General features: G+C 34.7%; 1 long non-coding RNA gene across 1 annotated transcript; it reads right to left on the bottom strand.

Annotated features, from left to right (window-relative positions):
* Positions 1 to 479: 479 nt before the first annotated feature.
* LOC309665614 lies at positions 480 to 22,892 on the bottom strand. The gene is made up of 2 exons (XR_014266577.1): positions 2,816 to 22,892; positions 480 to 2,420 (listed from the first exon to the last, which is right to left on the bottom strand). It is a non-coding gene; the product is annotated as an uncharacterized lncRNA (long non-coding RNA).
* Positions 22,893 to 25,083: the final 2,191 nt, after the last annotated feature.

Here is a 25,083-nt window from a genome sequence, read left to right on the forward strand (position 1 = left end):
TTACTTTAAGGGAATCTAGTTTGCTATCAAAAGTGTTCTGAACTAAGGTAAAGAAACAAATCACTACATAATTTGGAAAGAAACCACCTATTGTCATTGTAGAAAGTATTTTTCCCTCTTTTGACATTTGTAAAGGTCAAAAGTTTGGAATCCTACAATTACTTTGCATTTGAAAAGTGATGAATCAAAAGGTAAATCAGAATCCACCCAAATAATGGCAGGCATTTAAACCTGATGTATGGTCTTAATGCACTTGTCCAATTATCCAGGTTTAACCCTCCTCATTGTAGCCCTATTCAAATCTTTTATTTTTGACAAAGACAGGTTTTACATGACTACTAACTGGCTGAGAATCAAGAAAAAAATGATTTTTTGAAACTGAATGCTGTTAGAGCTTCTATTTAATCTGTATTTGTGTCAGACTGTCAACTGTAAATAACTTTGGCAACTGGGGAACACAGTCTATCATTGCCAAAGTGTGAAAACTAGCAAATGCGACTCCAGAATCTTATTTTGGCTCTAAGATGAATTTGACAAAAAGTGAGTCACGTTCATGGCTGGGACCTTTCAATATCTAACTCTGCCATACTGATGAAAGCTGCGGCTTGGTATATTAGTATTGCTAAAAACTCTGATAGTAATACCGGAAATTACATGAATATTAGATAACTTTATGTTATCTTCATGTTTTAACTTCACGTGAAGATTAAAGGAAACCTATTCCAACATTCTGGAAAATATCAATTAATATAATTCACCATTTAATGAAGTTAAAATAGTCATACTGTGGACCTTGTCTTCACACTTACTCCTCCTTTTATATATCCTCTTTTTCTCATGAGAATTTTTGGAAGGAAGCATAAATACCAAAAATGTAGAGAGGGACAGAGACAGAAAGAATAGGGACGGACAGCCATACAGAAAGAGAGAGAAAAAGAGTTGTACAAGTTATCCAGGGAGTCAGGGTTGCATTTTATAAGTAAATTTCAATTCAAAAGACTTAATTAAATACTAAGTTATAGAAAATGTCAGCGAACACATTTTACAGTGACTCTTCTGGGTAAAGGAATAATGGCATACTTAACTAATAAATTAGTTAACATTAAAGACACACAGACACAGCTAGTGACATTTTAAAATTCCCTTATGTTTTTAGCATATATATGTATATATGTATATATTTTCTAACATACTCTTTCATCTGGTCGCATTTGGAATTCTTATACTTAGAGAAACCAAGTCCATATGTATTACTTGAGTCTAAATAACACTGATAGAATCTTAAGACATGACATAGAGCTGTGGTATTTTCATATTATTGATGAAATATCAAAAATTTAAGAGAGTGCTCTGGTTAATCAATAAAATTATCAACTGCATAAAAATTTGACCTCAAGGGACCAAACAGAAAACAAAAAGCAATGAAATTATAAGACAATAGCAGGAAAAAGAGAATCTGAGGATAATTTGGCTTAAATTAAATTTGATTAGAACTATAATGATCACATCACACAAACATAAAAAGGTTACTGCTTTACTTGAAATTTCATTTCTAATTTGTTGGTTAGCACTAATACAATGTCTCTAGGAACTTTGGGGAATCTCCTTCTTTTAAATGTTTTCAACTACTATATATACATTTATAATTATTTATTCACCCATGACTCTGCATGGCAAATTAAACAACTGAGAACTAGAGATAGTTTATTCTTGGCCTATGACCATCCTCCAGCTGTGTGATATTTGGTGAGTAATCAAAATCTCTGAGTCTCAGCATTCTCAACTCTAAAGCAAATATTTAACTATACATTTTCTATGTCCCCAATATTTAAAAACTAGGCCCAGAGAGCACCTAACTGGTTTGAACGGTGCCTATTGGTATGCATATATGAATGTACAAATGTTTTATATAACAAAGCACTTCTGAGTACTGAGTTTGGTGGAGTGATTTGGAGTGAGTGATGTGCCCTTAACTAACTAATGGTAAATCACTGTGATATTTGATTGATGGAAGGAAAGAGCATGATATAACAAGAATTTTAAAATTACAAGTACAAACAAGGAAAGTATTAAGTGATGTTATATGAAATATTTGCAAGGAATATGAATGTGAAAAGTGAGAATTGCTGACCTTTTAAATTCTGTGGTTTTATTGTTTGGGGTCACACTATATGATTTTGATTTCGTATTTGGCTTGGTTACATTATTAAAAACACATTGTCTGAATTTACCTACATGAAAATTAATACATTTGTATATGCATGTTCACATATGTACACACAAAAACATTAAAAAAATTTAAAATCACATTTGAGTAGTAATAAAAAACATTAAACTTAGACCACAGAGAAAGAGAAAGAGAAAGAGAGAGAGAGAGAGAGAGAGAAAGAAACCAACCAATCAAGAAACACTACAAAAACCTAGTGAAAAGGCCATGAAGAACCTAGTGGCAAGACGGGAATAAAGACACAGACCTACTAGAGAATGGACTTGAGGATATGGGGAGGGGGTGGGGTGAGATGTGACAGGGTAAGAGAGTGTCATGGACATATATACACTACCAAATGTAAAATAGATAACTAGTGGGAAGCAGCTGAATAGCACAGGGAGATCAGCTCGGTGCTTTGTGACCACCTAGAGGGATGGGATGGGAGGGTGGGAGGGAGGGAGATGCAAGAGGGAAGAGAAATGGGAACATATTGTATATGTATAACTGATTCACTTTGTTATAAAGCAGAAGCTAACACACCATTGTAAGGCAATTATACTTCAATAAAGATGTTAAAAAAAAAAAAAAGAAAAAAAAAAAAAAAACCTAGTGAAGAGTTTATAACTATAAATTTGGGGACAATGTCTATTAACTTGCAATAAAATAAAAATACTGTAAAGATAAAGGTTTTATAAGTTAACTTTTAATATTACCTACAGCATATTTGTTTTTATTTTTATATCTTAAAATGAAAACTTCAATGACATTGATTTTTTTTTTTAAATCAATTAGTTTATGGGGAAAATGCAGTTAAAAAAAGGTAACTCAAAGACTTAGTTCCCGGAAAAGACTGATAAAATGGGAAAATTTCTGGCAAAGAAAATTAGAAAAAAAAGAAAAAAGAAAAAAGAAGAGTATTTAATATTAAAAATGCAAAGGAACGTGACTTTGTATTTGGAATAAAGACATTATAAGAGAATACACATAAATCAGTATTTTGAAAGTATGTATGAAATGAATAATTTAATGATACAGTTAATTAAAAATGATTAGTGAAAAGGCAGACTTTGAATATCATGAGTCAAAATTTGAAAAATAATTATAGAACAATAGTTACAGTACAAAGGTAAATCCAGTTGGATTACTGGAGAATTCTTTCAAACTTTCAAAAAAAAGTCTTACGTTCTTTAAACTGTTACAGCAAACAGAAATATTTGGAATGCATATCAGTTCATTTTGTAAAGCTAGCATGATTTCAAAATTTCAAAATTTAATGATAACCGGCACTCATTCCGTCACCCTGTCTCTTTCTGCCAGCTCACACACAAAGCTACAGACTGATACTACATAGAAAACACCACAACAGAACATAGGGTAATAGCTATACAATTTTGGAGGAGAAGAGGGGTTTGTAAAGATGTCAATGAAGACAGAAACTATAAAAATATTTCGAAAAGAAAAGCATGTGAACAATGCAATTAATTAAAACACAAATGAAAATATCGGTTTCAATATTTGTTAAAGAGTGCATAAGTTTACTAAGTGGGCAAACTTCGTCCACTGCCATTTTACATCCAGCCCAGTCACTTCTTAACATGAAGTCACCTTTTCTGGCAGTTTCCTCCTACATGAAAGCTATCAGACTACTCAGCAGGAGTTCCAGTTAACACATGCTCATTAAAATCACCTGGGGAGCTTTTGGAAAATAGCTGCTTGGGCCACACACAGACTATTACATCGGAATCTCTGAAGACCTAGGTATGTTTTCTACTTGTTTAAAATAAAAGTATTTTTCATAAGTATTGGCTGGGTTTTTCTTTTAACATTTTTAGAGAAGTAAAAGGGCCATTACTTGATTACTAAATAATCACAAAAGCTGCAGACTCCTGTTTAATATCGTATGAGTAAAATGCTTTTCCATTTTTTGGGCATCCAAATAACCCTAATATATTGTTCTACCTTGTAATTGATTGTGTTTCTTTTCATCTTAAATGTATTAAAAGTAACTTGAGTATGTATTTGTTTATTGATAGGAAGCAGTGCTGTGGTAAGGGTAGAAGAGAGAAGGAGCGGGGTCAATGTACAGCATGAATTCTAAATATACCCTAAAATTTCTCTTCATTTGCCTGTCTCCTGGAAGTCTGTACAGCAGCTGACTTCAAGTACCTCTTTTCTCTGTTCATTATATTCTTGTTTACTAAATTCTCAGAGTCTGACCAACCCAGGTTTTTGCCCTGCCCTCTTCCTACTGGTTCAGTTCTTTGTTATATGGATCACTGTCAGAGGTTCTTTGAGATTCCCCAATTACCTCTTAAGAACCAGAGGAGAAAAGAAAATCTCAAAACCTCCTTAGGTTCTAGGAGTAGGAGGAGTAAAAAAACCTATAATTATTTTCTTTCTGTCACAATTATAAAAATCATGCTTAGTAAAATCAATCATACTTTCCAAAAAAGGATAAAAAATTTACTGTAATGCAACACTTTTAAGATGATTAATAATAATGGAGTTGATGTGGCAAAAACATTACATTATCTTAAAGAATGTTGAATTTTAGTGTTGTATTTTTAAAGAAATCATGAACAACTTGTTGGAAAGTAGGATAATTGTGGAAGATAAGTTTATAGTAGAGTTTTAAATACAGATGTTATGTATTTCTACTTAGATGACAAAATAAATATTTACTTCATTCCTCATAATCACGTTAAAGAGCTTTCAACAGTCAGGTTGTGTTGGGCAGAGAAAGACTAATGTCTTCTTTAAGGCAGAAACTATATTTTTTCTTCTTCTGTACTTATATTTACTCCCCATAACACCTAGTGCAGTGTGGACTACAGGTAAGCACTCAATAAATGTTTGAGCAAATGAACAGTACTAACATAGCATGTACTGAGAAAAGAGATAAAAGAGTATCAAACAGTGACAGAAAGGACTGTCAGGAGGAAGATAGCAATTGATCAGTAGTTTCAAGAAAGCATTCAATATTGTTCCCACAACAACAAAAGAGGACAAACACAGACAAAGATCAATTTTCCTTTTTATCATGTATTTCTAAAGCAAACTCCCCATCACTTTTCACCTCTAACATGGTAAATGCAGAAGGGCACTTCTGCTCTGTTCTTGCATGCAGCAAATTAGCATCATTACCTATTCAGGTCCCCTCTATGCCTCCACTACCTACTAGTGGCATTATCATACACAAAAGGAATATGTGGAAAGACACATCAAGGGATGCAATCAATTTCAATCTACGTTTACCATTTGGGCCACATATAGCTAGCAATATATTGAACTTCCTCTTTCAAAATTCTCTTATTTACAAAGTAAATATCTCTACCACTATATTTAAAAAAAAAGAGACTCTACATATTCAAGAAGCCCAGTTACCTTGCTGATTTTATAAAACGTCATCTGACAGGAGAAATAGCATTTGAACAATGCATGAGCAGGGATAAGATTTGTCAGAGAGGAAGAAATTTTCCTCTGCCCTTCTAGGTTCTTCTGGCTGGTCTTAATTAAGTTGACATGAAACAGATTAACAGGAGAAAATCAAACACAATTTTAATAACACGTATACATGGGAGGGACCCGGGAAAACTGACTAACTCACCAAATGGCTGAAATCTTCACCTTAAACACCATCTTCAGCTAAAGACCAAAGAGTATGTTGGGGGTAGTGGTTTGGGACTTCAAAGCGGAGGAAGGCAATTCACATGGAGAAGGAAAAACAAACGTTTGGTAAATAGATGTTTGCTGGGCTAGGCAGAGACAATGGGACACAGAGTGCACTCTGATCTCCAGGCCCTGCCAAGTTTTCCCCACCACACCTAGACCATATTCATTACAGATATCTCTGGTGATAGCTCTATTCTAGGAACAGGACTGTCAACTAAAAATTGTCACTTGCCATCTGCCTCTACAAGGATTACGTCACTAGCCACTGCCTTTGCTGACCTTCAGCACACCCTGAAAGAAGTTCAGGGTGGAGATCAGGAATGAGGTACTCTGTCCTCTGGGAAAAACTGGCAAAACAGACCTTCAGATAGTTAGATATTTTCAGAAAAAGATTTTATGAGCCCAATTTCTTGCATCTTCTCATATCTAGAGAAGCACTAAAATCATTAACGGAGACATTTGCTCCTCATGACTAGCAGCACCCTTCTTACAAAATGTGTGCCTGATTGCACAAATACCCCCTTCACCAAAATCATACATGTACTGGCCTTCCCCACTACCTCTCTGGAGCAGTTCCTCAGAGCTATCTGAGAGGCTGTCTCCTGGGCTATGGTTGTAATTTTGCCCCAGATAAAACTTAACTCATAATTCTCACCTTGTGCTTTTTTTTTTTTTTTTTCAGTTGACAGACCCTTTATTTCAATTCTTTAGGCAGCTAAGGGAGAGGTAAAAATAAAGACTTCCTAGCCTCTGTTTCTTAAAAATAATCAGCATAAATCAACCCTCATACCAAAGAAACACATTTTTGGGGTGGCAAATTTTACTCACCTACAGATTGAAGAAGAATAGAATAGGAAAGAGAAAAAAATAACTGGGGAGCAGGTCTACATTGACTATATATATATATATATAAACATATATATGTATTATATATAGTAGAGGAGGAAAACATTTTCCTTCTTCCCTTCTAGGTTGTTTGGCTGGTCTAATTATTAAATTGACATAAGACAAATTAACAGAAGAAAAACAAATTTAATTTTGTACACACAGGATACCCAAAGATATGAGGCTCAAGGAAGTGAGCAAAGCAGGCAGCTTTTATATCTTTTAGACAAAAAATAAATTTGTGAAGAATTGACAAAATAAAAGGGTTTGGGTCTTAGGTAGCTAATTAGTGAAGAAGTAACAGGTTTATACAGGCTTCTCAGCCTTGAATTCCCTGTCTCTCATGATAAGATCGTCTCTTTACCTCCTGGTACAGAGAGGATACTTTTCACATATGAGATTTATTTTTTGCTTTTAGGAGGACAAAGAAGAATCAGAGTGTCCTTCTTGTACTTGTTGTTTCTTAAGTAACTTTAATTCAAAATAATCAATATGCCGAAGTGGCATATTTTGTGGTAGGATACTTTGCTCTCCTTCAATATATAAGAGAAAACAAAACAAAAACATAAAAGCAGTGGATAACACTACTCTTCCAAAAAATTACCTTTCATTAGTCTTTGAGAGAAAAGTAGAATCTAGCACTGTGGCATCAGACATGGCTTCATAATTTTTCTCCAGTTAGACTACAAAGAATTACCTCAAATAGTGACAACTTAAAGCAGGTATTTTCCCACCCACTATTAAATGAAACAGAGTTGGAAATTACATGATTTATACTCTGCTTAACAATGAGCAATAGAACATTCATTCACCCATTCAACAAACATTTTAACTCTTATGTGAAAACCCATCCATAGCAAAAAGTAAAACAAATGCTATGTGAAATGTGAAAGCAAAGGCCTCTTGATAGTAAAAGGGGAGAGTGATTAAAACCACATAGACCAGTGAAGGCTAAGAGAAAGATAGTGAAGCGGAGCAGAAAATGCCACCCCAAAATATGCCCCTTTAGCATAAAGATTATTTTGACCTGGTTATTAAAAACAAAACAAAAAACAAACAGCAAACAAGGGAGAAGCTCTGAAAAACAAATAGTAGTTATCTTTTTGTGAGAGACATTAACATTTATAGGAAAAATATCCATTTGTACAGGTGTTTCTCTTTCTGTATTAGGAAGAGGAGAATGTCTAAATCTCTAGAAACTCTTGTCCATGGAGAAAACAAGGACTTAAATCTGCCTTAGGACCTTATCCTTGTTTACTGTGCTTTAGTTAATAACCTCCCATGACTAACCTTTTCCCCTATTCAACATCTTTTGTCTTTAGCTGGAGATGGTATTTAAGGTGGTGACTTGGGCCATTTCAGGGAGTTACTTAGTTTTTCTGGGTATCTCCCATGTATACAGGAGGTATTCATGTTATTAAACTTCTGTTTGTTTTTCTCCTGTTAATCTTTCTTTTTATTATAGGAAGTTCTCAGCCAATACCTAAAAGGGAAGAGGGAAAATTACTTTTCCTCTCCTACAACAGCATGTCTACACTGACTTTCCAGGAGGAAGAGGGGTTTGACAGGTGGTAGGAGAAAGCAAAGAGGGGAAGAATGACAGAAGTGATCAGAAATTCCCAGACTAAGAGAACAGCAGAGAAAGTAGTCAATTGCAGCTTGAGTGCAGAGCAGACTGAGTCATTCAGCACTTACTGCTGGAGATAAGCTGATTAAAGTATGGAGATCAGAGAGGCTGATATACTGGAGAAAGAGAGTGTGGTTAGACAATTTTTTCAATAGCCATTAGATAATTTTGTCTGAGCAGGGTAAATCTGACCTGCAGTTGTTCAATTAAAGAGGTGTAACTTAAGATATATTACGTAAACTATTTAGACCACAGCATACAACTATATGGGGTGGATTTTATTAATTCATCCAAAACATATTTATTAGATGATTGTCATGTACCAGGGATTGTGCTCATTAAATTAAGGGATCCATAAGTGCAAAAGGTCACCCAGTCAAGCAGTGAAAACAGGATGAATCATCAGAGTGTATACAGGGCAGTGTGAGAAAAAGCATCTCATGGTTCTTAGAAATGGGTCAATTTCCAATACAAATGCAGCCTAACAGCATATGTCCCACGAACCTAATGACTAAGATAATATCATTTTGGGTTGAGGAGAAGGCAGGGAAGAAATGGAGGAGACAGTAGACAACATGTAATTTCTTCTTGTTATTTTCCAGCCTAATGACAAATAGAGAAACTTTAAAACAGAGGCTCTGGAGGGTCTTCACTGATTTAATTAAAGTATATATCCTCATATTTCTGACATTACATGCCTTTTTTTTTCCTGATTTTCCTTCATAGATACAAATTAGCACTTGTCATTACAGGCTTGTCAGCAGTACACAGGCAACTCAAGAACTCTGCCGTTTTTAGCTCTGGAACCCAACCTAACACGTGGGAAGTAACACAAAGCTCCCAAGAAGAAAGAGACATTTTAAAGAGAAGAGCAAAGTCCTTAGTCCAAACTCTTTGTGTTAAAATTTAACAGTAGGCTTGAGACAGGGGATAGCTGAAGAGAAATATTTAAGAATTTTAATATTGCAAGTAAAGGGCAATAGTGATAGAGAGATCAGGAAGGTGCACGATGATAGGAGCTGCTGTCATTACTCTGTCCTCTCCCATCCCTTCCCTTTTCCTACTGTTACCCATCCTTTCCCCTTCTAACACTTGGTTTTACACCATTTTGCCTCTTCTAATTCTCATTTGCAATTGGACATAACCCTAGCCAAATAATATTTGGTAATTATGAATGTGTGTGTATGTATGTAATATCTAGTAGTAATGTATGTACTTGCATGTGCACGTGCATGCACACATACACACACACTCACAGACATGTGTATCCAAACTAGTGGGATTTTGCGATTGTTTTTTCCATCCAGTTCTACCAAGACCCGTATTTATGCCAGGAATTCTTTGTTTTCTCACTGCGTTACTTTTTGATCTGCCTGCTTATACTGAGACCACAGACTCACCACCAATTCTATTCTTCACGATTAAGTCATGTTCCTATCAAGATGAATTCACAAATAAACGACCTTCCCTATTCACCTGTGCCACCTACTAGGTGGGGAGTAGCTAAAGCTCTAAGCCTCAATTTTCATACCTAAAAACTAGGGAAACTGTACCTACTTCTTAGATTTGTTACTAAAAATTAATTGGGAAAATATATAAAATGTAGTGATTAGTACATAGCTAGTTCCCATTAAATGTCAGTTACTTTTATCATCATTATCACCATCTTTATCATTGAAAAATTGAGAAAATCAAAACTTAACAAGCAATCCTGGCTCTCATCAAGTTCTTTTTGCCTTTTATCACTGTGTTTTGGGATTTTTAAAATTGATTTGGCCATTCTCATAAAATTTGTTCTATAAGTCTCTGGTTTCCAAATTGTGTGCCAAGGTGCCCCAGGGAGCTACAAAGAGCACTCTGAGATATTTTGAGTTTTCAAGAGAAACAGAAACTACCAGCTCATGATCACACTACATTTCTTTCAATGGCATCATCTCTCTTCAGAGCTCAGATATTACTAATTTCTTCAAAGGCAAGTACAGTGAGAAAATCAATGTGGAACAGGAAAAGAGGATGGAAGTCTCAAACCTGAAACCAAGTTCCGAGGAGCTGTGCATTGCCCACAAGGTGCACACATCCCATCTGTAAATAATTTTGGTTATTTAAGAAAGTAATAGAAGTATGATTTTATTCTTTCAACTTCTTTTCAACAATTAATTTTGCAATGTACTGTTAAGTTGTTAAGATGTAAATATGTATTAAGATGCTTAGAACTAATACTCAAACAGAACTCTTAGGTGTTTTGTTTTGTTTACTGACACAGGGATTCCAGGAAAAAATTGTGAGTGTCATGAGCGAAGAAAATTTGGGATTCCTGCTGGAAGTGGTTCTCAACGCTGGCTGCTTATTAGCATCACGTGGAATAATTACATACAAATTTAACCTCACCAGGGGATTCTGCTGTACCTGACGATTGAGAATTACCACCATGAATCATGTGTTTACTAGATGACAAAACTAGAGAAAAGAAAACCTTCTATAACTAAGTCCTTATTCAACAAAGTCAAGCCCATCAAGATTACATTTTCATGAACTCCCAAAACTAACTTCTCACCACTGCTTACTCTCCCATTACCCACTTCTATTTTGACTGCATTTTTGTCTACCTTATGTTAAAATAAACTTTTGTCTTTAAGGAAAAGGCAGGTCTTTAGAAAAGAAATTCTCAAAGTTTAACAATCCTTCTCTGAAGGAATTTGTTAAAATGCTGATTCTAAGTCCCCTTTCTCAGAGATTCTGATGTAGGTGGTATTAGGAAAACACAATAGAAAGTCTGGAGTAGAGAATACATGGAATCAATTACCAAGAGCTCCCCAAGAACTTGAAAATAAGAAGTACTTCTGAAAATTAAACCATAAAATGAGGATATGATAGCTCAGAAAAAAAAAGTCATTTTAAGGTACGAAAGATTAAGATATGATTATAATCGGATATATTTAATATATTTTAAAAAATACCCCTTAGTAGAATAATAATTTTTCAGTAGTGTAGGCTTACAAAGTGGTACCTGAAAGGTAGACATCGCACTGGTTTGACAGAGCCAGCTGGGGCTGGCTTGTGAGAGCTGGGCTGTGTACATCTGTTCCCAGCTGTACATTCAGTGATATTAGTAACTTGAACTTAGCCATGGTGATAATATATATACCACAGAAATTGGAACACACTACAAATTAGGATTTTTTTCCTCAAGAGCCAGTTTGTTAAATATTTATCAGCAGGCCACTGGATATTGAGAAAATCTACCAAAACATGATTGAGGAAAGAAATTTCCCCCATGGGTAAGAGGGAAAAGTATACCTACCTAGCACATCTATCCTTCTTATGGAGACAGATTTTAATTCTATGCATAAAGTCTAAAGATCTTTAATATTCATAGCCTATAAATAATTTCTCTTGCATTGTTTTAAAATTTTGATAATTCAGCTTCACATGAAAATTTCTCTTTAAAACAGAATAACACTGGACCACCTGATGTCTGTTCTACCTGATGGCAATGTTCCTCAGTGTAAATGAGTAAGCTGCTATTTAATTTATATTACAGTGAGAATTTTGTAATCATGATTATCAATCTACGTCCAAGAAATCCTGGGTACTGATAATATTGTTTCTACAGAGTGGCTATATGGTCAAGGATGTCATACAATGGTACTTCATAACCATCCAGTTGGCCATCTCTGAAGACACACCAGCATCAACAAAACTTCCTTCAGAAGCAATCTATCTAAGATGATTACAGAGTTCCTCAGACTAGACTCACTGTACTAGGCCAACTTCACAAAAAGTTGTCAGAAATTAATAATGCCACAAATTGTCATTTTATCATGAAATAGTCACATCAGTTAAATTCATATTTAAAAATCGTCTCTTTCTCCTTATGGCCATTCTTGAGGTCTTCACAGATGGAAAGACAGATATACACCTTCGACCACCCTATACCCAGGCAGTGAAAACACAGTCAGCAGAAATAAAAATCCATATACGCTCAAATCTTCAAAGTGCCAGGACCTTACTGATTACTTGTTAATTTGGATACTTGAATTTAGACCAGCACTAGAAATAGCTCGGGTACAAAATATCTACCCTAAAGGAGCAGAACAACATCATTTGTCTACTTATTATTTTATCCTAGGGTTCTACTGATTTGGTAAAGAAATTTGAAGCTAAAACTCCCTTGATGATGATCAGATTTATCATGTTCATTAGGAGAGATTACTACTAAAGATTTTTTTAGAAGAAAACCCATTATAAATTGGGGTTTCATAATAATGTATGATTATGTTTCCAAAGATGACTTCTGGCATGTATCTATAGATCCATACGGATGGTTTCTCAGGCCTAATGATTTACTGTCATTGAGACAAATGAAAAAATAACCCTGTAAAATTATAATTACTTACTACATCTTAATCTAGATAGGTTTTTAATGATAATGCTTTATGAAACTATATTCTTCTGATTCTAATGCACTATTTCAAAACAACCTACAGCAATAGCAAATGAACAAAAATGATTAGTGAGAATAGGAAAGATACACAGAGCATCTAAATAAATGGAGCATTTTCATGAAAACTATTAAATTGATGAACTAGATTAAAATGTCACTACCATTAAACTCTGTTTAATAAATGTCAAATAAATACTTAAGCAGTGCTGTACAGCCTTCATGGCTGTTACAGTAACTGTCAGGGAAGGCATTACCAATTGTTTTTGCCTTTTACATGTTCTACCTAAAAAAAGATTTAGTTTCCATGCATGATTGTAATTTTCACCCCTGCTGATGAAACCAAATTCTGAACACCATTGGGCTTGAGCAGGAAAACTTTGAGATCAGGTTAAAGATTTCTCCTAATTTCCTACCACAGACTTTATATTACTGTCCTTCTATAGATCCTTTTAAGATACAATCACATATTAGGGTATTACTGGGGCTCAGAGCAGGTTGCCCCAAAATATGCCACAATGGTATATTGATTACTTTGAATTAAAGTTACTTGAGAGGGACTTCCCTGGTGGCGCAGTGGTTAAGAACCTGCCTGCCAATGCAGGGGATACGAGTTCGATCCCTGGTCTGGGAAGATCCTACATGCCGCGGAGCAACTAAGCCCGTGCACCACAACTACCGAGCCCACGCACCACAACTACTGAGCCCATGCGCCGCAACTACTGAAGCCTGCATGCTCTAGGGCCTGTGTGCCACAACTACTGAGCCCGCGTGCTGCAACTGCTGAAGCCCACGCGCCTAGAGCTTGTGCTCCGCAACAAGAGAAGCCACCACAATGAGAAGCCCGTGCACAGCAAGGAAGAGTAGCCCACACTCACCATAACTAGAGAAAGCCTGGATGTAGCAACGAAGACCCAACACAGCCAAAAATTTTAAAAATAAATAAATAAATAAATAAATAAATAAATAAATAAAATAAAAACTATGACCCAATATAAAAAAAATAAACAAATAAAGTTACTTGAGAAACTGCCAGTGCACAAAGGGCAGTCTGACCCTCCTCTGATCCCCTGAAAGCAGGAAACAAATCTCCCATGTGAAGGCACCCTCCCGATATAAGGAGGTAGAGAGGCTTCCTTGTTGCCAGAGATAGGGAATTCTTGGCTGAGAAACCTATATAAGCCTTTTTACTTCTTTACTAATTTACTACCCAAAACCCAAACTCTGTTTAGCTTCTTCACTAATTAAGCACCCAAAGCCTAAGTTTCTTTGTCCTGTCAGTTTCTCACAAAGTTGTTTCTTTGTCTAAAAAGTATAAAAGCTGTCTGTTTTGGTCACTTCTTAGGTTCTATTTCTATGAGACTTCAGTATCTACAAATTAGTTTTTTTGTTTTTCTGTTAATCTGTCGTGTGTCAATTTAATTATTATTCCCCCTCCCTGACAGTATTTTTTCAGTACTCTAGATAGAGGATATGTGTTCAATATCTCAACTCCCCAGGATAATCAATCTGTGTAGCAATGTTTGATTCTCAGACCTACAAGCAAGTGGAGAGGATTGTTGACTTGGCCAGAACAAAAACCTCAGCTAGGCTTTTTAGGAACAAAATAGTAGATATAGCAAGAGGGCAATCTGCTTTAACAGCTAATGAAATGTCTAACTATTTCAGCAGGAATAGCTGATGGGTTTGTTGTTTGAACTGCAGAATGTAAAAATGAAGGAGATCTGATAGAAAAAATAATAATGATGTTACAATATGATGGCTGCTCCATCAGTCTGAGTCAATGGGTGACTATAGTAAGTACTATAGGCATGTAGTGCACATGAGAAATAGACCACTTTCCTTTATGATTTTGAGGTTAAAATATTACAACATGAGATTAATTAAGAAAGTGTGGTATCTATTCAGGATTAGATTAACAGACTAATGGAAAACAGCAAAATTTTAGAATCACAAATAACCATCTGCGGGAAATTGAAATTCAAAACAAAGCAAAGTCATACAACAAATCACTGGGGCAAATGTTGACTACAATATTATGGTTTCCCATGTAGGAAAATCTATTAGATCACACACCATATAAGACATGACAAATGAAATAAAAACTTAAATATAGAAATTGAAACATTAAAATATTTAGAAGAAAATACAATGGAATTCAGTTGACTGTTCTCAGTTACTTAAACAAGAGAGAAAAATCACATCTTATAAAGTAAGTTAAATTTGGCTTCAATAAAATTTAAAATTTCTGATTTAAAAACAGTACTACAAACCAAAGATATATGCACAGACTAGAAGACTATATTTGTAATGTATATAACTAAAGAGTAATATCCATAATATATAAAAAATTCTTACTAATCAGTAAGAGAAAAATAATCAAATAGAACAATGGGCAAAGTTAAAAATAACAAATCACAGAACTTAAATAGAAAGTACACATTTAAAGTATGTTCAAGTAGTTGTTAATTAGGGAAGGGAGGGGATGTGAGACCAGGGAGAAACAGTCAAGATCAGCCTTGGGGCAAGGTTCTGTTTCCCCATCAACAATACACATAACAATATCTTTAAGCTATTTTGCAGATGTCGAAACCCCCTCCAGGTGGGAGAAGTTAACGATTAAGGATGGTATGCTGCTCACAAACATGCAGACCCCAGACCAGTTGGACCTGAAGGTTGGTGATGCTGACTGCTGCTTACCTCACCACCAACCCATCAGAAGAATGAAAGCCTGTTACTGCCTTGATCCTTATCGCATACCCCTGACCAGGAGCCCTGACTATAAGACCTCTCCCTATTCCCCGGGGGGGGGGGGGGGGGGGGCACAGTTCTTGAGGCGCTAGCCTACTGTGTTCCCCCTTTGCCTGGCAAAGTAATAACACTATCCTTTTCTACTTCACCCGCCCCCCCCCCCAAAAAAATTAAGTATGTTCAAAATTCCCTAGTTATCAGGGAAATGTAAATGAAATAATCATGAGATATCATTTAATAATGATTACAGAGGCAACATTTTAAAGTCTGATAGTACCAAGTTTCTGCAAGGCTGTAGAGCAACAGTAAATCTCATACAACACTGAAGGAGGCATTGCTCTTTTGATGGAAGCACTTTGAAAAGCAATTTGGAAATAATTATTTAGAAAAATATACACATTCCTTACACCTCAGGAAACATACTCCTCACAAAATACCATGTATTCTTGGTCCTAAAGAAATCCTTGCCCATAATGCACAGTAAGTCACAATAGAAGCACATTCATTGTGACATTATAATCGAGAATTATAATAAACTTTAACATTTTAATAACCAAGAAAATGTGTAAATTACTTGTGGTATATTCATATGATGGTATAATATAAATATATGTAAATAAAGTAGAAGTGTTAGCATGAATAAATTCAATAAATATGATGTTGATTTAAAAAGAAACTTCAGTAGGATACAGTGGTATACCATTTATATAAAATTTAAATTCATGAAAACAATGCCATCTATTGTTTATAGACATTTTTATACTTCATGTATACATACATGGGAATGATAATCAACAAAACAAGGATAGTTGCTATACCTAGGAATGATAAAGTGGGAATAAGAGAAAGACATTATGTAATTTTTTTTCTTAATAAGTAATTAAAAAGAAAAATATGTCAGGCTATAAAGATTTGAAAACTTGGGTTGTGGGTACACAGAAATTCATTATATAATTTGTGTATAATTTTTCTTTGTACTTAAATTTTTCACTAAAAATAAAATATGGCATTAAAAATAATCATTGGGAAGCTTAAAAAAAAACAAAAAAAAAAGCTGTATTTTGTTGGCCAAAAGTCAGGGGAGAAGAGCACTCAGGGAGGGGAAGGGAAGAGTTTGGGTCTTCTTTTTCCCTGAAGATATTTACTGATACGGATAGGCTGGCTGAGAGGTTGAATAACACTATTTAAAAAAAAAAAATCTTAGAAAGTATATGTATATAATTTCAAACTTACATAAAAGTTTCAAGAATAAAGGTATTCAATGTACACCCTTTATATCAATTCAGTTATTGTTAATTTTGTACAAAATATGCATACACATAACTAGTTTTTATTTTTCTGAAATATTTGCATGTAAGACAATATACACTCTTTACACCTAAATACTTCAGCATATCTTTCCTAAGAATATGAATATTGTTTAAGATAATGGCAGTATAGTTAACAATTTCAGTACATAAAACACTGATACAATACTTTGATCAATTTTATCAGCTGACCCAATGATGTCATTTATAACATTTCCCCCTCCAATATATTATCTTATCTAAGGTCAGCTATTTCAATTATTTGCCAGGTCTCCTTAGCCTCATTTAATATGGAACATTTTCACAACCTTTCTTTATTATGATATTAACATTTCTGACTAATACAGTAATCCTCCTACCTTTTAAAAATAGAACTATCCTCAGTTTTTTCTATCTCCTCATTACATTCTCAGCCAAAATAAAACATGAACAACTTAGTGTTCTCCTCAGGGTATCACCTCTGGATGCATATGACATCCTCCTGTTCCTGTGGCCCATCATCGGTAACATTAATTTTGCTCACTCTGTCAAAGTGTTGTCTAATTAATTTCTCACTGTACAACAATTTTATTTCCTTGTGGCTAGTAAGCAATCTGACATTTTTAAGAACATACAAATATCCAGTTTCTTATTAAGTTTTCCTCCTAACCTTAAAATCTATAGATGAACATCTATGGATGATTCTTGCCTGATCAGTCTTTACAGTGATACTTGCAAAATACTGATTTTCCAGCTCCAGCACTCTGTCCATATTTACCAAACAGCACTTGGCATTCTACTGTAAGCAACAGTCCAACTTTTTGCCTTATTAATTAATTAATTACTTAACTAATAGATGGCTATATTTATTTACCATTAATATAGACTCATCAATTCCTATATTTGCAATGATTTATAATTTGTCTTCATATTTCATTACTTTGGTGCTCAATTTGTCTCATATTTTGTCAGTAGGAGCCTCATAAAGGTGGCTTCTTTATCTTTTTGACATGTCCCTATTATTTTTTGAGTAATTCCTTACTTTTCTGCATAGCAATATAGTCCAAGTTCATTCTGTGTCTTTCTTGTTCCAGCCTTGGAATCCGCCAGTTTCCTGAGAAGTAAGTATTGCTTTGAGCAACACTTTCAACTGTCTCATGGGACTAGAATAACAGGCTGGAATCCAGAGTTTAATAAGAGAAAGTGGTTCTGCTGAAATACTTCACTCTGGATCAGAGCCTTAAAAGACTGCACCTTAAAAATGAAAGTCAACTACAGCTCAATTTCAAATCATCTCATTCTCTCAAATTAGATTAAGGTGATACTAGAGTGCTAGTGCCTTAACTCCCTTCCAGAATCACATAAAAAACCTCTCTGGAGAAAAATGATATTATACTAATGAACAAATTCCCTCCCAAAACCATTTTGAAAATACATCTGGAACACAATTAAAAAATAAATAGGCACACAATGAGGAAGGACAACCTGAACAATATTCAACAGACACAACAGACAACAGAAAGAGATACACAGAGGCTCAAGGTATTACCATTATCTGACTTTAAAATATCTATAAAGATGTTTGAAGAGGAAAAGAAAAGCAATACTGAGAATTTCAGCAGAGAAATGAAAACCATATGTAAGAAACAAAAATATAAAACAATATTATTGGGATTAACATACATACACTACTACATATAAAACAGATAACAAACAAGGACCTACTGTATGGCAGAGGGAAATATACTCAATATTTTGTAATAACCTATAAGGGAAAAGAATTCAAAAAAGAATACACACACACACACACACACACACACACACACACACACATATATATACATAACTGAATCCCTTTGCCGTACACCTGAAACTAACACAACATTGTTAAATCAACTATACTTCAATTTAAAAAATATTAATAACTATAATTAAAAATATAATTGATGGCTTATTATTTTAACAGGAGTGAGAAAAGGATGCCTACTATCACTGTTTCTATTGAACATTACATTAGATGTCTTACCAAATGTAGTAAAACAAGGAGAATGAAAAGTTAAATAAAAAGATTGGAAAGGGAAAATAACAATAATTAATCTCATATAATATGGTTGCCTACAGGAAAATACTACAATATACACATAGGATTAAAATTAATAGGTGATTTTATTAAGGTTGTTGCATGTAAGTTCAGTTAACCATGAACACATCCTTAATATGCTAGAAATAATATAGGAACTTTAAAAATTAAATTTGCATTTTTTAATTACAGTAGAAATGTCACTGACCATGAGTAAATGTAGCAAAATATGTGCAGGGTTTCTATGTAAAAATCATAAAATTTTATTATGAAAAATTGAGGAAGACCTATACAGAGGGATATGACATCTTAATGGTTTAGAAAATATACCAAAGTATACATGCAACCTCTCTACAAATTGATCCATAATTTAATAATATCTCACTAATCCTTTAACTGGACAAAGAGATTATAACATTTATACATAAATGTAAGAGTCAATAATAGATTAGCAATACTGTATTGTATATTTGGAAGTTAGTAAGAGAATAGATCTTAAAAGTTCTCAACATAAGAAAAAAGTTCATAACTGTGAGGTGATGGATGTTAACTAGACTTACTGTGGTGATTTCACAGTACATACAACTATCAGATCGTTATGTTGTATGCCTCAAATTAATATAATGTTATATGCCAATTATATTTCAAAAAACTAGACTAGCACTCTTTATTAAGAATAACAAAGTGGAAAGACTTCTTTTATTGGAAATCAATACATCTGTGTCAGTAATTAAGACAGTGTAGTATCGGAAGAATGATACACAAATTTACCAACGGAACAGAATGGAGTGCCCAGACACAGAAATACAGGCACATGATTTATAACAGTGATCCTGCATAGGAGAGGGAAAAGTGAGCTATTTTACTAAATGGTAAATTTGCTTGCTGAATTGTGTATCCATATTGTAAAAATATAAGAATTTGACTCATACATGACCAAAAACAATAAATTCTCAGGGGAGTATAGTTCTGAATGGAAAAGGCAAAGTGTTACATCTAAAAATGACAAAATATAATATTTTTATGATTTCCATGTTATGGAGAAATTCTTTAAATAGGACACAGGAAATAATTACCATAAAGGCAAAAGACTGATGAATTCTATAATATTCAAATAAAGAAATTATGTATTTTCCTCAAAAGACATAATTAAGAGACTTAAAGGCAAGCTACAAACTCAGAGAGGATATTTATGATACATTTAACTAAAAAATGGTTCCTATTTAGAAAATTCCTTCAAATTAATATAAAGAAGAGTCAATCAAAAACAAAAAAAAATGGGCACGAGCCTTAAACACACTTCAAAAGAAAAGGTTATCAAGTGACCCAGAAAAAGTTGTTTGACCTCATTAAGACCAGACACTATAAAACTCTTAGAGGAAAAACACTCTTTGACATAAACCACAGCAAGATCTTTTTCTGACCCACCTCTTAGAGTAATGAAAATAAAAACAAAAATAAACAAATGAGACCTAATGAAACTTAAACGCTTTTGCACAGCAAAGGAAACTATAAGCAAAGCAAAAAGACAACCCTCAGAAAGGGAGAAAATATTTGCAAATGAAACAACAGACAAAGGATTAATCTCCAAAATATACAAACAGCTCATGGAGCTCAATATCAAAAAAACAAACAATCCAATTAAAAAATGGGCAGAAGACCTAAATAGATATTTCTCCAAAGAAGACATACAGATGGCCAAGAGTCACAAGCTCAACATCACTAATTATTAGAGAAACACAAATCAACACTACAATGAGGTATCACCTCACACTGGTCAGAATGGCTATTATCAAAAAATCTAGAAACAATAAATGCTGGAAAGGGTGTGGTGAAAAGGGATCCCTCCTGCACTGTTGGTAGGAATGTAAATTGATACAACCACTATGGAGAACAGTATGGAGGTTCCTTAAAAAACCAAAAATAGAACTACCATATGACCCAGCAATCCCACTACTGGGCACATACCCTGAGAAAACCATAATTCAAAAAGAGTCATGTACCACAATGTTCACTGCAGCACTATTTACAATAGCCAGGACATGGAAGCAACCTCAGTGTCCATCGACACATGAATGGATAAAGAAGATGTAGCACATATATACAATGGAATATTACTCACCCATAAAAAGAAGCAAAATTGAGTTATTTGTAGTGAGGTGGATGGACCTAGAGTCTGTCATATAGAGTGAAGTAAGTCGGAAAGAGAAAAACAAACACCATATGCTAACGCATATATATGGAATCTAAATAAAAATGGTACTGATGAACCTAGTGGCTGGGCAGGAATAAAGATGCAGACATAGAGAATGGACTTGAGGACACGGGGGTGGGGAGGTGGAAGCTGGGGCGAAGTAAGAGTAACATCGACATACATACACTACCAAGCTTGTGCTCTAGAGCTCGCGAGCCACAACTTGGGGGGTTGATGGCTCAATTCAATCTAATTTGGGAGGTACTGTGAAAGATATTCTTTAATGGGACACAAGTCACTGCTGAATAAAAATGGAGAAAGACTGATATTGATCTTTGCATTTATCTATAAAATTATGTAGTGTAGCACTTAAGATCTGGACTCAGTACTTAGAGGGCCTGATTCTGCCACTTGCTGGCCCCATGACCAAGTGGAAGATGCTTAGCTAGTCTCTGCCTCAGGGTCATTATCAATAAAATGGGCATAATAAAAGGCTGATCTCAAGGAGTTCTTCTGAGTGTTAAGTCAGTTAATTCATAAAGCACATAGAAGAGTTCTTGGCCCCTTTAATAAGCTTTTTGCTCTATTATAAACATTGCTTAATCAATGTAGGCATGTTCCAAAAGTAAATCAAAACATGTTTTATTAAAAAGATGTAGTTTACTTTTTAAAAATACAAACTCATTATTTAAAATACTTTACACAGTATTTGCATGAACAAACTCCTTTCAGGTTTTTAGTTTGTTTTTCTATCCTCTGCTAGAGCTATGATTTGGAATTTGCCAGAGTGAGACAATCTGCAGCTAGGTATGAAATGACTAAACCACAGACAATCTTACTGGCTTGGTTATTTTAACCATTGAAACCAGTCTCTGTCCAATTAATTCAGCCTTGATAAACAGTGAAAGTTGTTAAGATAGTAGAAATGATTAGTTTAACCATCACAGTTTTCTTTATGAATTATATGTATTATAAATAAGCCTCTGTCTTCTTGATTAACTCCACTGAGTGTATACAGAGTTAATAAACAATATATATTTATACTCAGAATTCAAATAGAATTATAACTTCTGTGTCTTGAGCTTCTACTACTTTTTTCTTTTGTTTTTGCCTCTTGTTTCTAAGAATAATAGAGGTTTCCACATTGTGGAAGACTCAAATTCTTAAGCCATATGCCTTTTTCTTTCTCTTACCCACAATGTTGTAAGTTGCACCAAATTTAGAAATGAATTGAATGCAGTTGTATCATTGGGTTTCCACTTTGTGGAAATGACTTTTAGTACTTAAATCTCACGAGCGCTCTATGGAGACTCACAGTTTCAATCTCATAGCTAATTTCTTTTTAAGTTTTTAAAACTCTTTTATTTTTTGTAAAAGAAACTTCATAATGAAAAAGAAAATGCTCAGTTTCCTGAGAGTATGTTTATAGTTTCTCATATATTGGGATTTCTCAAATAAAGGAAAAACAAGAAGGGGAACAATAATAACTTTGCAGGAAGCATTTGTTTACATAATATGCAACAGGCAACCACATCTTCTTTACTGAGAGTCAGTGAGCTTTTCCACAAAGGGCAATAGTTCCCAAGAAATCCAGCCATTTTCTACCCCCACCATTCTTGTGTACATTTGTGCATATGCATGGTGTGTGTGTGCATGTGCAGTGTGTGTATACATGTGAATGTATGGGTATCAGTCAGTATTCTCCAGAGAAGCAGAATCAATAGGAGAGAGATTGGGGAGGGAGGAAGAGGGATGGAGGTGGAGAGGGAGAGAGGGAGAGAGGGAGAGAGGGAGGGAGGGAGGGAGGGAGGGAGGGAGAGAGGAAAGTTATTCTAAGGAAATTGTCTCACATGATTGCAGGAGCTGACAAATATGAAATCTGTAGGGCAGGCTCTCAGTGTTATCTGCCCTCCCCTCCTTCTGGCTGCTCCTGCATATGAGAAGACACTGTTGCTCAACTTTGGAGGGAGCCCTGAGACAGAATAGTAGAGAGAAGCTGTAGAACATAGTTGATGTAGGTCTCTGTCATGTGACTGGAACCCTCTATTAGAGCTACCCAGAAATAAGAGGTAAGCTGAGTGTACGTTATGGTGGCACCCAGAGCTAACGTACTTTTAAACTGGTGAGTTGGAACTCCTGGGATTTCCTTTCTTTATTGAGTAACTTGAGGCAAAAATATTAGGAGAAGGCAAAATTTACCTAATATACGTCATAGTACATGACTTAGTCCGTTCACTCCTTGGAATTTATCCATGAAAAATGAAGTATATGTTCACACCAACACTTGTACATAAATATTCATAGCAGTTTTATTTATAATTGCCAAAATGTAGAAAAAATATTTCTAAATAGGTGAATGGATAAACAACTTGTGGAATAGATATAGAGTAAAACTGAGCAATAAAAATGAACAAACTATTGCTACACCTAATAGCATGGATTAATCTCAAGATAATTATGACTTGTTTAAAGGGCCAGTCAAAAACAGTACATACATGGAAGCAACCTTGGTGTCCATCGACAGATGAATGGACAAAGAAGATGTGGCACATATGTACGATGGAATATTACTCAGCCATAAAAAGAAACGAAATTGAGTTATTTGTAGTGAGGTGGATGGACCTAGAGTCTGTCATACAGAGTGAAGTAAGTCAGAAAGAGAAAAACAAATACCGTATGCTAACACATATATATGGAATCTAAAAAAAAAAAAAATGGTTCTGAAGAACCTAGGGGCAGGACAGTAATAAAGATGCAGACGTAGAGAATAGACTTGCGGACACAGGGAGGGGGAAGGGTAAGCTGGGATGAAGTGAGAGAGTGGCATGGACTTAATAAATACTACCAAATGTAAAATAGATAGCTAGTGGGAAGCAGCCGCATAGCACAGGGCAATCAGCTCAGTGCTTTGTGACCACCTAGAGGGGTGGGAGGGAGACGCAAGAGGGAAGAGATACGGGGACATATGTATATGTATAGCTGATTCACTTTGTTATAAAGCAGAAACTAACACACCATTGTAAAGCAATTATACTCCAATAAAGATGTTTAAAAAAACCCACAAAAAACAGTACATACAGTGTAAGTCCATTTATACAAAATTCTATATAACGCAAATTAATCTATAGTGACATAAACTGCGTCAGTAGTTCCCTATGAATGGGATGAAAGGGGAGCAGGAAGGGGTAGGAGGGAGGCATCCAGAATAACACAAAGAAAATTTTGGAGATGATGGATATTTTCATTATCTTAATTATGGTGATGGTTTCATGACATATATATATGTTTACATATATGTTGAAACTAGTTATACACTTTAAATACATATAGTTTATCATATGTCAACTGTACCTCAGTAAAGATGTAGAAAGAAATATTAAGAAACGACAAAATTTACCAAAATTTACCTCTTTGACTCAATCTACCTTTGTCTAGACTAATCATCTAAGATGGATATCAGAGTCAGCTGGATGCTCTCAGTAGACTCTACTTTTCATCCTAGGTTGGCTATCATATCATTTGACTTGTGGAAGATTATGATTTTATATAGAAAAACATAGAAGTTAGAATTTATGTCTAACCGGCTCTCATCAAATTGTAAAGGGTGTTGGGAGAGAAAGAATAAAAGTCAAATGAGTGTGATTAATTTAAGAAACCGTCTGGTTGGGTTCACGTAAAAAAAAAAATCTTTTGGAGGCTTTTCATAAGAAATAAGAAAAACGAGGGAAAATACTTGTTTTCTTTAAGGATCTTATTTCTTTTCCACCAAAAATACCTCTATGATAACTATTATAGGTATTTTATTTTGAACTGTGTAAACCAGACTATATATTAACATAAAGCTCTTGGATGGATATATTTTCTCATTCAGCTCTATCTTGCTAAAACAGATATGTGACTAATTACAGGGTTCTCATGGCACAGAGTGCTGATTTCTA

Source organism: Balaenoptera physalus, assembly GCF_965194825.1.
Source record: "Balaenoptera physalus genome assembly, chromosome: 8".
Taxonomy (NCBI): Eukaryota; Metazoa; Chordata; class Mammalia; order Artiodactyla; family Balaenopteridae; genus Balaenoptera; species Balaenoptera physalus.